This window comes from Gossypium arboreum, chromosome 10 (genome assembly GCF_025698485.1).
Source record: "Gossypium arboreum isolate Shixiya-1 chromosome 10, ASM2569848v2, whole genome shotgun sequence".
Taxonomy (NCBI): domain Eukaryota; kingdom Viridiplantae; phylum Streptophyta; class Magnoliopsida; order Malvales; family Malvaceae; genus Gossypium; species Gossypium arboreum.
In genome coordinates, this window is record NC_069079.1 from 103555756 (window position 1) to 103570860 (window position 15105).

General features: G+C 34.3%; 1 non-coding gene across 1 annotated transcript; it reads right to left on the reverse strand.

Moving 5' to 3' along the window:
- Window positions 1-12897: 12897 nt before the first annotated feature.
- LOC128283383 (small nucleolar RNA R71) lies at window positions 12898-13004 on the reverse strand. Its single transcript, XR_008273723.1, has one exon. It is a non-coding gene; the product is annotated as a small nucleolar RNA R71 (small nucleolar RNA).
- Between the last annotated feature and the right edge of the window lie 2101 nt (window positions 13005-15105).

Below are 15105 nucleotides of genomic sequence, written 5' to 3' on the forward strand. Positions count from 1 at the left end.
TTATCACATACAAACATCACATACTAATCAACTTAAACCATGCTAATTTCCACATCCATGAAACATCATCATATACATAAATACTTCAACTAATATTAGCCACTTTCATATGGCCATTTACAAAATGAATTATCAACCAATATAGGCCAACACATTAGGCCAATTCAATTATGACACATAACAAAATAACCAAGTCCCTATGCATGCCATATCTCAAAATATTGAAATCATTGGTACCCAGAATATTAAGTTGATAGAGTGACTGGATCTCCGACAAATCTTCGATCCCTGAGCTGGCTTGGTGACACTTTAAGATAAGGGAAAAGAAAAGGGAGTAAGCTTTAAAGCTTAGTAAGTTCCCATGCAGATAATAGGCATCATAAACACATATTTAACATAGAATTAACATGATGATAATTAGCATGAATATCAATAAAATCTTATAATCATAACTTACTCAATCAAAATCTTACCGAGGGTTTATCTCATAACGAGCTCATTTCATATGAGTTTTACGTACATATCTGAATCATCTCGAATTGGACTTACACACAATTCATCTTTGACATACTCGTTAAATTAACCATTAAACCACTTGGAATACTAAAGGATACTCGGGAGTCTCGTACACTCAGTACCATACCAATGCCATATCCCAGATATGGTCTTACATGTAATCTCATATCGATGCCAATAGCTCAGCTATGGTATTATACAAAATCTAATATCGATGCCATATCCCACATATGGACTTACACGAAATCTCATGCTGATGCCATATCCCAGATATGGTCTTACACATAAACTTAATAACCCTAATGTCATGACATTTGTATCCTACCTATTCCTAAGGTTCAACCGAGATTTCACGCTTTTCGTAACATTTTCAAATACATCCATGAGTCAATCACAATTCATACAATAATAAAGCATTTAAACATAATTAAAACAATGCATTATTTACATGGGAACTTACTTCGGTACAAAAATAGTAGGAAATGGACCTAATCGTCAAATACTTTGCTTTTCCCCCAATCTAGGTCCGAACCTCATTTCTCTTCATCTATAATATCAAATTTAACTCATTTATAAATCACATTACTCAATTTAGTCCAAAACTTATATTATGGAAAAATTACATTTTTTCCCCTAAACTTTAACATATTTACATTTTAGTCCCTAGGCTCGTAAAATGAAATCTATTAAATTTCATCAAGGCTCAAGCTTAGTCGAACCTCTTTCATGCTTCTCACATTTTCCATTTAGTCACACTTTTATACACATTTTGAAATCTTTTTACAAATAAGTCCTTCTAACATTTTCATCAAAAATCACCTAGCAAAAGTTGTTTATCTAACATTAAACTTGTATAATCTACTATTAGACATCAAAATACAAAAATATCTAACATGGTTCAAACCCTAGACCTCAATCATCTCTCAAATTAATGGTAGAAATAGATAGATCGGGTGATAACGACTTCAAAAATGTAAAGAGCATTAAAAATGGGGGAAGAACGAACTTACAATTGAGCTTGAAAAGTGGCAAAGCCTTAGCTATGTCTCCCTTGCAAATTTTGGCCAACCCTGAATAAGGTGGACTAAATTTTGGCTTGATTTTCAGTTTTTAATTCATTTAATTACCAAATAACCAAAATGCCCTTTTTTCAAAACACTAAAATTCTCTTACCTCATGCCTAGTTTTATCCAAATTAAAGTAAAATGGTCTAATTACCATCTAAGGACCTTTAATTTAAATTTTCATGAAAATTAGACACCTCTAGCATGTAGAACTCAACTTTTGCACTCTTTACAATTTAGTCCTTTTTGCTAAATTGAGTGCTCAAACGTCAAAATTTTCGGACGAGATTTTCACGAAATCATTCTGTAAAACTATAAACCATGAAAATGTAATAAAAACAAGTTTTACCATGTCAGATTCGTGGTCCCAAAACCACTATTCTGACTAGGCCCAAAATTGGGCTATTATAGATTCAAAACCGTCGTTTCCAGTACCACTGAAAAATAGGTTGTTACAAGAAAAGTACTTTGGGACTTTCTTATATGTACAAGTCTGCAAAGAAAGAGTTGCTTATTTATCAACCAAATCTCATATTCAAGGTTGCAAATGAGGATATCATTAAGTGGGTTTTTCCTTAAAAGGAGGGTTCTATGCAATAGTCTAAGTCTTAAGAAGGTAATTAACGAAGTAATACAATAAATCTATACTAATTCATTATGGATACAAAGGGCTTAAGGTAAGAAATTTTAGTTTTTGTGAGATGTCTACTAATCCGCCAATATTAATCATTGATCTGTATAATTCGTGTATATGGTCATCGTCCCAAACTATAATGTATTACTACTGTAAAACTTTAACATAGTTCATAATTTAAAGTCAAACATAACCCAATCATTTTCATGTTTTTCAAAGCATTTGGGACCTAAATTGAGCTTACGGAACATTTAGAACAAACCGAAATCAAATCTAGATTAAATTGAAACTTTTATGAAATTTTAAGTGAAAAGTAAAAACAAGGGACACATTGCCCTGTGGCCAAATCGTGTGAAAGAGGCTAGCCCGTGTGGCCCTAAACATGGTCGTGTGCTTAAACTGTGTAACTAACTGTGCTCGTGTGAAATAGGGCAACATGGCCATGTCCTCAGAACGTGTAACTCACTGTGCCCGTGTTCCTCAGGGTCACACGACCATGTCCCCAAGCTGTGTAACTTATTGTGCCCGTGTGAACCAACCTACAATGGAATATAAAGAGACATATGGCCATGTAAGAGCTCGTGTCTCAGGCTGTGTGTACCTAAAACCAAACATTTTTATAACTTCAAATGCATTCTATCAAGTTTAAAACATAGCAAAACATAGAACCTCAGTGCCCAACCAACGTGCCCTTATTGACACTTCAAGTCAAAAATTAAACCAACACCATCATTTATAGCTCACAAAGTTCTTTCATTATATCCATTCAATCATAATGAATATTCCTAGATACCATTTCAACATGACCATTTCCATAAGTTACCAAAAAGGGTCAAATTCACAATGTATATATTCATTTTATACATAAAGGAATTTACAACCAAAATACCAAATCATTCCAACCTTATAACATCCTCTATACATGCCATTTATCACTAGGCCAAATTTAATGAATAACTACCGATTAAGATGCTAGATAGTGTGATATCCAATGACTTCTAATCAACAATAAAAGTCTAACAACCTACAAAGACATACAACCAAATAAAGTAAGCTTTCATATAGGTTAGTAAATTTGTAAAACAAATATCACATACCTTTTTACTTAATTATAAAACACACAAGCATGAAACTAACAATTCTAGCCAATGTACCATCATTTCACCTTTCCAAAACAATTAGACATGAATAATTTATATCATTAAGATACCACATGATAAATGATTATAAATCAAGTCATTATTATAATAACATCTCATTTCAAATAATTAAAAGAATAACACTTATTCGAGTTAACTGTAGAACTTTAACAAACTCACAATGTTGCTCACACAAGCTTCAGATTATCCACAACACATGTAGGATCTCAAGCCATCGTTACGGTTTATATCACCAGTACTTAGCACCTGCTAAATATTCATCCACTCAAAGCCTGCTAAATAAACATCGGCTCAAAGCTTGCTAAACAATCACTGCCTCAAAGCCTGCTATATAAACACTAGCTCAAAGCCTGCTAAATAATCAATGGCTCAAATTTTGCTAAATAAACACTGGCACAAAGCTTGCTAAATAAACACCGGCTCAAAGCCTGCTAACTAATCACTGGCTCAAAGCCTGCTAAAATCAAGTACATCTTGTACTTATTATATTCATTTATTATTTATTTTCTAATAATTCAATAGATAATAAAAAACATTAAATATAATTATAAGAAAGCATGTAGAAATAAAAAAAAATTATAAACATAGGAATAGTAATGCAAACTTACTAGAGCACGGTAGCTAATGATACGCAATGACGATTACTCAATAATTTTTCCTTTCCCCCTATTTATCAACAAACTTTCGGTTTCTTGATCTAAATATAATAAATTAATTCAATTAACCAAATTAAGCATCTTAAAACACTTACACTTATGCAATTAACCATTTAATGAAATTTTACATTTATACCCTAAACTTTTAACTTTTATTCAATTTAGCCATTATGTCAAAACTTACAAAATTTCCACAATAGCCTAAAAACATTAGTGTCAAATTTCGTTATAGCCCCTCTATAGCTCCTAAACATTTGAATATTAGCAACTAACCATGCCACTGTCGAAATTACAACTATTAAGTCATTATTCTCAAAACTAGTTAAAATTACTATACAAAATATTCTTATTTAGCAACCAACCTTAATAATCAACTAAGTTCAAAACACATTCAATTCATTCATGGAAAGTCCCTAAAATTTTAATAAATTTATGAATTGACCCCTGGGCTAGCTATATTAAGCTAATACGGTAACAAAAACATAAAAATCACTAAAAACTAACCTAAAAAACACATGCATGCAAAGAACATGTTTGACCTAACCTTCAAAGCCCTTTCGTGGATTTTTCAGTTCTCAATTCTAAAGAAAGAATATGACTCCTTGTTTTTTTTTTTCTATTAGTTTGTGTTATTAACTTACTAATTTAGCAATTTGTCCTTTAAAAATTAACCAAATTTCATCCATTTAATCACCCAAAATTGTCTACTATGAAATCAAATGGTATAATTACCATATAAGTCATTTAATTTACCTTTTCAAATCTCTTTGACCCTTTTGACCAATAAAAATCAAATTTTCATCTTTTACAATTTAGTCCTTTTTACTTAATTAACTATTTAAACAATAAAATTTCTTAACCAAATTTTAATGCAACCCTAAAAAATACTTGTAAAAATTAAATAAATATTTAAATGGTGACTCAGTTTTTAGAATCGTGGTCCCAAAATCATTGTTCCCAACACTACTGAAAACAGGCCATTACAAGGATAGGGTCATGTCCCAAAAGAAATTGTTACTTGGAAGAGCACACTTATGACTAAACCAATGGATGTGTCTGCCAATGGTTAACTCAGAGAACGCAAGGCATCAACTACACCCAGAAAATCTGCGGAGTTTCCTAAGATACTCAGGGAGTTTTCATTATGTGCATAAATTCTTATTTACCCGAAAATTTAAGAGTTTTGTGAATACCGCGGTACAGAATCTCACTAAGTTCATCTGAACTTACAAATGTACTGTCTTGCATGCAGGGTTAATGGATGACTCAAGGATCATGTGGAGGGATCAAGCCAGACGTCGCCAAGTCTATGTGAATGGTGGTAGTTGTTTAATGCATATAAAGGGGAAAACTTAAAGGCCATGCCTCAGGGATTAATTAAGTGTATCCGTATAAAGTCTTAAGTTTCAAGTTATTATAAATAATTATTCACGCTTAATAAGGTAGAGTGATTGTAAGAACTTAGTACTTGTATGATATAGAATATAATGGAAGTTTAAACTTTTAAAATCTACTGCTATCAAGGGAATTGAATAAAGTTGAATAGTAAGAAAAGTGGGCGTATAATTTGGTATCGTTTAAGTCAGTAAGTAAATCAGGTTAGAAATTCTGTTAAGTAATTTGGGTTACTTGTGACACTTGGTACCTGGACCCGACGATCAGTCAGGTATGGGGTGTTACACTATCACTTCAACCAAGATCCTACTAACTCTTCTTATACATGGCACTGGTAGGTTTCAAATCAAACCAACTAAAAGCGAAAAACACAAGTTTCTCTGAAATTTTTAATATTGCTATTCTAACAAAAAGTAGTGGAAATTTATTTTAAGAATAAATAATATTTTCTAAGAATTGTAATTCTACTAGTTTCTATCTAATCTACCACAATTAATTGTGGCAAATTAAGGTTTTCCTAGTAGTTAACGAGCTTATTTTCTAGTGTTTTATATGTTTTTATTTTGTTTTGGATTTTTTTTTATCTTAGGTTTAATTTAAGCAAAGTAAGCATTTTTACGCAATCTTGAGAAATGTCATGACCTAACGGGCCATATGGGCCTAGGGATGATTTAACAGCTCTATTTAGTGTGTAGGACTTTGTTTGCCGGCCTAGAAGATGCAGGACGACTATAGCATCGTGACACCGAGGAATGGTGTCACAACACCAGACTTTGAAGCCACATTATTCCCATTCAAAATGTAGTTTCGCAACACTAGATGTGTGACTAGTTAACAGATGAATTAGAGTGTAAATTCAAGTTAGTTGGTTTAAGATATGTGTGATTAAACCATAGAAAGTGACAACGCTAGGAAGTAATTTAGGGTAAACGAGATCGAGAGATAAGTTTACCGAAAAAATCATAATTTATCTCGATCAAGAAAGTGAGGTCGAGAGATAAGCGTGTATTGGTTGATTAGTTAATTAGTTAGAGGCCAAGAGGTAATAATTGGTTAATAAATAGCTAAATTGATAAAATCTTAGTTTTGAAGTTAATTAGGAACACTAAAGTGAGTTAATCTTCTTTCTATTTAATTGGAATTAATTTCGATTGTTATTTGGTTGTCTTCATTTTAGATAATTTACGTTATTTTGGTGAATCAATTTGAATTTTTTATTCATAATATTATTTTTAGAGTAGTACTATTTAGCCCTGTTAGTGTAGAAAATTAATTTAAGTTTAACTCAACCTCTCTTGGGTATGAACCTCAGAATGTTTCGTGGAGTGTTTTGTTGTAACATTCTTTACTATATTACAATTTGACCCATATACTTGTGGACACTGCTGCTTAATCATATATATTTGCTTCAGTATCTCCAGTCAAGACGCCCTTACGTCTGACGGCAGTCACTATCTAAAAGAGATCTACTTTCCTAATAAAAGTAAGGAAAATACTTCTAGTTTTGTGTTTGATTCAATTTGTTCGAGCCCACACTCAAAGCAATTCGTGGTTTGAGAATAGCGAAGAAGATCGTTTAGTTGAAAGCCAAGAATGACAAGGATTTGCCTATATGAAAACACGAGTACGAATTCAGTCTAGGTTTATTGCTATAAATATCACAAACTAGGTCAATTTTCAAAATTTTAATTTTCATATCCTTTTTAACTCAAATTCATGCAATTTCGGTAAAATTCTTGTCAAAAAATATATAATTTTTATAAAATAATTAAATTGTACTTAAATTATTAACATGTTGAATTTTTAATTAATTTTACAATAAATTTTGATAATTTTGATCATTTTCGACAAATTCACACAAAGGGCGAAAAACGGCTCGACAGAACTACTAGAAGCACAAAATCGAAAAGCGATTTTGAATCATCGAGGTGAGATAGTTTTTCAGCCGAAGATGATCCAAATTATGAATATTAATTCATAATATAAATAATTTTAATTTTAATCCAATTTAATTTGGGTTAAATAAATTATTGTTAATTAATTATGAAAAGAGGCTCAGTTGAGTTGAACCAACAAAACCGATCCAACCGAGCACTGGGCAGCCCAAAACCGTCCCACATGCTGACCCAATCAGCTTATTTGGCTGATTATCCAGCTTGCAAAATAGCCCTCAAAGACTCCTTCAATTTGCATTCAAACCCTCCACTATTTATGTCTTTCTAGATTTTCCCCTACCTTAAAATTGCAAGTTTGAAACCTTCAAACTTGCCACGTGTGTGGCCATCCATGGGGGGACTCTATGGCTGCTGATTTTTTATATTCTTAGCCACCTTCTCAACCCATAAATACCCCCTTGGCTGCTCACTTCAAACACTTTTCAAAACCATTCATTCTTCACTTCTCTTTCACTTTTCTCTCTTCATTGTTCGTCATTTCCTTCCCCATTCGCTTACCGATTTCACCTCTTGAAAAAGAGTCCTTCAACCACCATTTGGAGTAGCATTCAAGTGTTCGTGAAAGCCTTGGTTCAACAAGAACAAGTGGAGAAGGAGGAGCAGAGCAAACTAGTCAAGCCTCGGAGAAACACCAGATTTGATTCTTGTCCCTTATCCTTTTAATTTTATTTTTGTTGTTATGAAAATCTCTATGAGTATTTGTGATGTTGATATGTATAATTTAATTAATATGGCTTAAATTTAATTCATGTTAGGCTGATTGCATTTCGTCTACTTGAGTTATTAAAATTCTGCTTGTGTTGTTATAGGCCTCGGTAAGATGTTTGATTAAGTAAAACCATGACTAAGATATTCTTGCATTACAATTGTAAGGTAACTAATGAATTAATTATTTAAACAAATTGAAATTGTAATTAATTGAAATGATACTTAATCAGTGCATGTTTAATCATCTAAGGTAGCTGAGGGTTAAATTAGCAATGGTATCTAACGATACATTAGTCTTGCATAACTTGCAAGATTATTGTGATTAAACTATTTCAAGGTAGAAATACATTGTTACCTCACGTAATCTTTTATGTGCTTATGAGATTAAATTAATTGTTTGAATTGGCATAGAGATATGTACAAGAGATTATTTTAATTTCATAAGTATGTATGTGTATTAACACATTTGCTTATTAAAATTTGTTTAATCGGTTGAATTAACATAGAGATATAGTCAAGAGATAAATGGATTTTGGTAGGTAAGTATGTTCATAAGTTAGCAAATTACGGGTTGCCGTGAATTTATTCGTAACAACATTGTGACAGCCCAAAATTGACTCTAGTCGGGATGTGGTTTCGGGACCACAAAACCGAGGTATAAAAATAATTTAAAATTTATTTTGATGCCTATGATATGTGTTAGTTTGTGTGTGACATTTCTGATGTTTCGATTTAGAGTTATAAAGGTGAATTTCACTAGAAAGGACCTAGTAGTAAACTTTGAAAGTGTGATGGGGAAATGTGTGATGACTTGTTGATAATGCATGCAAAAATAAGGGATTTGCATGTCAAATTTCCCCCCCCAACATGTAGTGGCCGGCCATGACAAGGGTGTATGGGTTAAACATGTCATGAAACATGTTTTGTTGATGCATTAGGGAGAAATGATAAAATAAAGAGTATGGGTAAGTAAAGAATGAAAAAAAAATGTGTGTGAGTGTGGTATCTTCTCCCCATTGCCGTGAGTTGTAGAGGAGGAAAGGAAAAAAATTTTGTTCATCCATTTTTCTCTTCTTTGGCCGAAAATACTAAGGAAAAAGGAAGGATTTTTGCTTCATGCTTGGTTTAAAAGAGAACTAGAAGGAGATTCGGCTATGATTGCGTCAAGATTAAGGTATGTTTGAGGTTGTGTCATGAGGTTCATGCTTGTTTTGGTTGCTAACTTGATGTGCATGTTAGCCATGGTTCAAATCTTTGTTATGCCATGAAAATGGTATTTGGCCAAGGTTGATATTGTGTTAAAGCCATTGCATGCTAAATGTGAAGCTTGTTGATGATGCATGTAATGATGGATTGACTACTCTTGAAATTTCTTTTTAGTATTCTTGAGTAGGACATTGAATTCTTTGTTTAACCATGACCAAAGTTAAAAGGGTATGGTTGTGATGTATTCGGCCATGGTGCATTCATGAGCATGATTTATGCTTGTTACTTGATTGGTAAAAATTTGTGTTTGGATGGGTATGAACCCCTTGAGATTCGGCCATGCACCTATATGTATATATATGTTTGCACATGATGTGTTGGAATGACATATATACTACCTCAAAGTATGTATTTTCATGTGATTGTGTTTTGATTATGAAGCAAATGATAGATGTGTATGGAGCTACAATATGTAAAGCATTAGCTAGTAAAATGTGTGCCATGCATATGTGGTATTAAACATGTAATTGGCCTCAACATCAACATGCATAATCGGCCCATGAATGAGTACCTAAGAGGTTGTGTTGTTCGCCATGAGTAAGCATGTTGAAGGCTTTGTGTGTTGAGTCGATTCATGAATTCGTACTTATGTGACTTTAATGTCTAGTGAATATATGTGGGCTAAGTGCCTTGAGTTCCTCTTTTGATACTCAAATGATTGAATCAATTTATTTGCTAAATTAAGCTCAAGAGCAAGAGGACCAAATCCGATAAAGGGAAGGAAAAAGTAGTCGAATAGCCATCGGAATCATTCGACAACATCCGAGGTAAGTTTTGAGTATCGAACTTAGATTTTGATTCGATTGGATGAAGTAATAAGCAATCGAAATTGTGCCCTTGTATATGGCCATTGAGCCGAAATGATATTTTGATTAAGTAAAATGTGCATAAAAGTTTGTTATGAAATTGAAACAAAGATGTGAATGAATGTGCGATTGTGATATCAGGGCTAAGCCCAAGGCAATTGTGCGATTGTGATATCGGGCTAAGCCCAAGGCAATTGTGCGAGCTATGATATCGGGCTAAGCCCAAGGCAATTGTGCGAGCTATGATATCGGGCTAAGCCCAAGGCAATTGTGCGAGTTGTGATATCCGGGTTAAGTCCCGAAGGCATTTGAGCGGGTTACCATAACCAGCTACGTCCGAAGGTGTTTTGAACAGTAGCTATATCCGGATAAACTCGAAGGTATGTGATTTGAAATTTATAAGCTGCTGGAAAATTTTCAGTTAATGCACTTGTGAAATTCCCAACAACAAGGTATGTTTTGTGTGTGCTTTGCACACTATGAGTAAGTGCGTATGAATATTCGCTCCAATGATAAACGAGCTATCGGCCTTAACTAAGCCGTTGTTTGTGTATGAAAATAAGAATTGGGATTGTGAAGTAAGCATGTCTTTGAGAAATTGTGCATATGAATTATTGTTTAGCTACTTGAATGCTATGCTTTGGTTGTGTGTATATTATGGCTCAAACTTACTAAGCATAAATTGCTTACTCCGTTTCTTTGTTTCTCTGTTTATAGATTTTGCTCGTTAGCGATCGGATTCGGGATCATAGAAGTTGAAGTCAACCACACTATCAAAGCCCCTTTTTGGTACTCCTTTAGTTGAGTTCGGATATGGCATGTATAGGACTACCCTCGGTTGTCTTTAAGTACTTGTGTTGTATATGTGTACGGCCATGCGAAAATGGTTCGTAATAGTGGAGTATGGAAATAGACCATTTGTGGTTTGTAATTATATATGGTTTCATGATGTGATTATGGATTGGAATGGGAGTGTTGGTCACATGATCAGCCATTGGAATGGCTAAATATGATCATATGTGGACCCATGTATGGCAAGACCATAGTTGGCCCATGGAGACTACAAATTAGGTAAAGCCTACCTTAAAAACAGATGCTGCCAGCTGCAGTGATGTGGTTTTGAAAAATCACCAAAATTTGTAGGAATGGTATTAAATGGTGAATAAATTATGAAATTTAACCTTGACAAGTCTATTTTCATATGAAAGTAACGAAACGATCATATGAATAGTATACCGAGAGATATTAAAATTCTCGTGAGACAGGGCGAGAACGGTTTCTGGGTCCCCTGTCGCGACTTTGAAAATTTACCATAAATTATCCAGAATGAATTAGAAGTCATGCCTTATATGTGCAGATTCCTTTTTGAGTCTAGTTTCATTAGAAACAAACGGCATCAGTATTGAAACCCTGTACAGAGAGATATTCAAGTTGTAACGCACGAAGGTTAGTGTAGTCGACCCCTGTAACATGGGTGACTTTAACTAATAAACTGTACCAATTTGCCCGACCAAAAATTCTAGAAATAAATTCATGGATGGATATATGAGTCTAAATTCAGGGAAAATTTACAGAATCAGTTTCCGAGTTGTGAAACTCGAGATATGATTTTTAAGGTGACAGCGATGCAGTTTTCCAGCTTGCCTGGGAATGTCAAATTGGTTGGTGCCATAAGTGGTTTTGGCTTGTTAACCCCTCGTGTCCGACACCGGTAACGGTCTCGGGTTCGGGGTGTTACAAACATAAACATGAGTTTAATAATTCTAAGTTAAGAAATGTAGTTAATCTAGCATAATTATGTCATCTTGATTAAAATCATCTTTTGAAATCGTACATTGGAACTTTTGTTTTATTTTTATTTTTATTTATTTTACTTAGTTAACATCCTAGTTTTTAATCACCTCTTCAAATCAAAATATTTTTCTTCACCAAAGTGGTTTTAAATTTGCATTCATAAATAATTATTTTCACAATCCCTGTGGATACGATAACTCGACATTTACTTGTCACTTTATTACTTGTTGCGATTATCTACACTTGCACATTTCCGTCGTTCCAAGTTTTTGGCGCCGTTGCCGAGGACTATTTTCAAAAGTCATTATTTGTGAATTTTTTTAATTTTTCATTTTGGTTTATTTGTTTTTCTGATCAATTTTAACTTAATTAATTTTCTGTGTTTGTTTCAGGTGTTTATGAGTATTGATCAAATTATCAATTTACTCCCTGTAGACCCTGAGATTGAAAGAACTTTTCGACAATGAATGAGACAAGCAAGTCAAAGAAGGACTAAAGAGATGAACTACGAAAATCCAAATCAAGGAATAAAGCAAACCCTGTTTAAAATCCTATCTTTATTGCTGATGATAGGGACAGAGCTTTAAGACAGTATGTCATGCGAGTGTTTCATGATCTTAATTTGGGTATTAAGAGACCTGAAATAGAGGCACAACAGTTCGAGCTGAAGCCAGTCATGTTTCAGATGCTTCAGATAGTGGGCCAATTCAATGGAATGCCTACCAAAGATCCTCATATTCACTTAAGGTTGTTTACGAAAGTGGGCGATTCTTTCAAGTTAGCTGGAGTACTCGAAGATGCACTACGATTGAAGTTATTCCCATATTCACTAAGGGATAGAGCTCGAGCTTGGTTGAACTCATTGCCACCAAATTCCATTTCCACATGGCAAGAGTTAGCAAAAAAATTCCTCATGAAGCATTTCTCGCCTAGCAAGAATGTTAAGTTGAGGAATGAAATCACTGCTTTCCAACAAATGGATGATGAGTCCTTTTGTGAGGCATGGGAAAGGTACAAAGAATTATTACGAAAGTGCCCTCATCATGGAATCCCTTATTACATCCAACTTGAGACATTTTATAATGGTCTAAATGCTCACACGTGGATGGTAGTGGATGCTTCAGCTAACGATGCTCTCATTTCTAAGTCTTATAACGAGGCTTATGAAATCATAGAGAGGATTGCCAACAACAATTATCAATGGCCAACCAATCGAGCAGTGTCAAGAAGATGAGTCGCTGGAATACATGAAGTGGATCTACTCACTTCACTTGCATATCAGGTATCTTCGATTTTCTCAATGCTTAAAAATTTTACCACTAATGGGTTTAATAGTTTTGCAGCTCAGCCACCCAATCAATTTGAAAGCATAGTCTGTGCCTACTATAGGGAAGGAAATTTTTTTTGAAGAATGCCTATCTAACCCAGAAACTGTGTATTACATAGGTAACCAGAACCAAAATCGAGGAAAGCAAGGACTGCAATCTAATTTTTATAACTCATCATAGCGAAACCACCCGAATTTTTCCTGGAGTAACCAAGGGGCTAGAACCAGTAACACTTATGCATAACCTAGACTGACCCAGCCACCTGTTTTTCATCAACAAGTTTAAAAACGAACCCAAGCTGAACCTTCCAATAGCCTAGAGAAACTATTGAAGGCATATATGGAAAAAAAATGACACCACTCTAAGGAATTTAGAGAATCAAGTGGGTCAACTTGCTACTAAACTTAAGAACTGGCCACAAGGTGCTTTACTTAATGATACAGAGAATCTAAGGAATCCCGAGAATGAGCATTGTAAAGCGTTGAAATTAAGGAGCAGAAAGACATTAAAGCCCAACACCATCGAAGTTGAAGAGGAACCAGCTGATGTCCAAGACTCAATGGAAGTTCAATCGAGCGTTGAGATTCTAGTTTCACTAGAACCAGAATCTGCAAAACCTGATAAGGTAATTTCTAAACCAATCAATTTTGATAAACTAATTACTTCGTTAGATGCAGAGTTGCCACAAAAGAGGAATCAACCAGTTCCAGTAAAGAAGCCTCCACCACCCTACCCTCAAAGACTTCAGAAGCAGAAGCAGGAAGTCAATTTTAAGAAGTTTCTAGACCTACTCAAGCAACTTCATATCAACATCCCGTTTGTTGAAGCACTTGAACAAGTGCCAAACTACGTCAAATTCATGAAGGATATCCTGTCTAAAAAACAAAGACTAGGAGAATTTGAGACTGTAGCCCTGATGAAGGAATGCAGTGCATATCTTCAAGACAAACTACCTCCGAAGTTAAAAGATTTTGGATGTTTTACCATACCTTGCAACATTGGAGCAACTTATTGTGGTAAGGCACTATGTGATTTGGGTGTGAGGATCAACTTGATGCCCATGTCTATATTTAAGAGGTTGGGGATAGGTAAATTTAGACCTACTACAGTTACACTTCAATTAGCAAATCGATCCTTAGCACATCCAAAAGGAAAAAATCAAGGACATATTGGTACGTGTAGACAAATATATTTTTCCTATTGACTTTGTTACTCTAAACTTTTAAGTAGATAAAGAAGTGTCAATCATCCGAGGAAGGCCTTTCCCAGCAACTGGAAAGACCCTTGTCGAAGTGCAAAAGGGCTAGCTTACTATGCGAGTTCAAGACGATCAAGTAACATTTAATGTTTTTAAGTCTATACGATTTCCTGACACATTTGATGATTGTTGTGCAGTGTCTGATTTAGAGGAATTAATCATGGAAAGGGAGCAAATTTTGACATCAGACCCTCAAGTGATGAAGAGGAAGATGAACAGTTAGCTTTGCTAGAAGCTAATCAAAGGGGATTTAATCCGCAATCCTACTTTGAATTTTTAGAGTTAGAGAATAGGGATTATGCCCAACCAAAAGCACCAATCGAGAAGCCACCTAAATTAAAACTGAAGGTACTTCCCTCACATTTAAAATATGTTTATTTGGGTAACGCTTCTACTTTGCCTGTGTTGTTTTAGCAGAATTGACCGTTAAGCAAGAAGAGAAACTCATCCTAGTATTGAAACAATTTAAGAAGGCTACCAGATGGACCATAGTCGATATTTACGGTAATAATCCTTCTGTATGCATACACGAGATCATCTTAGAAGATCGTGAGAAAGGGACAAT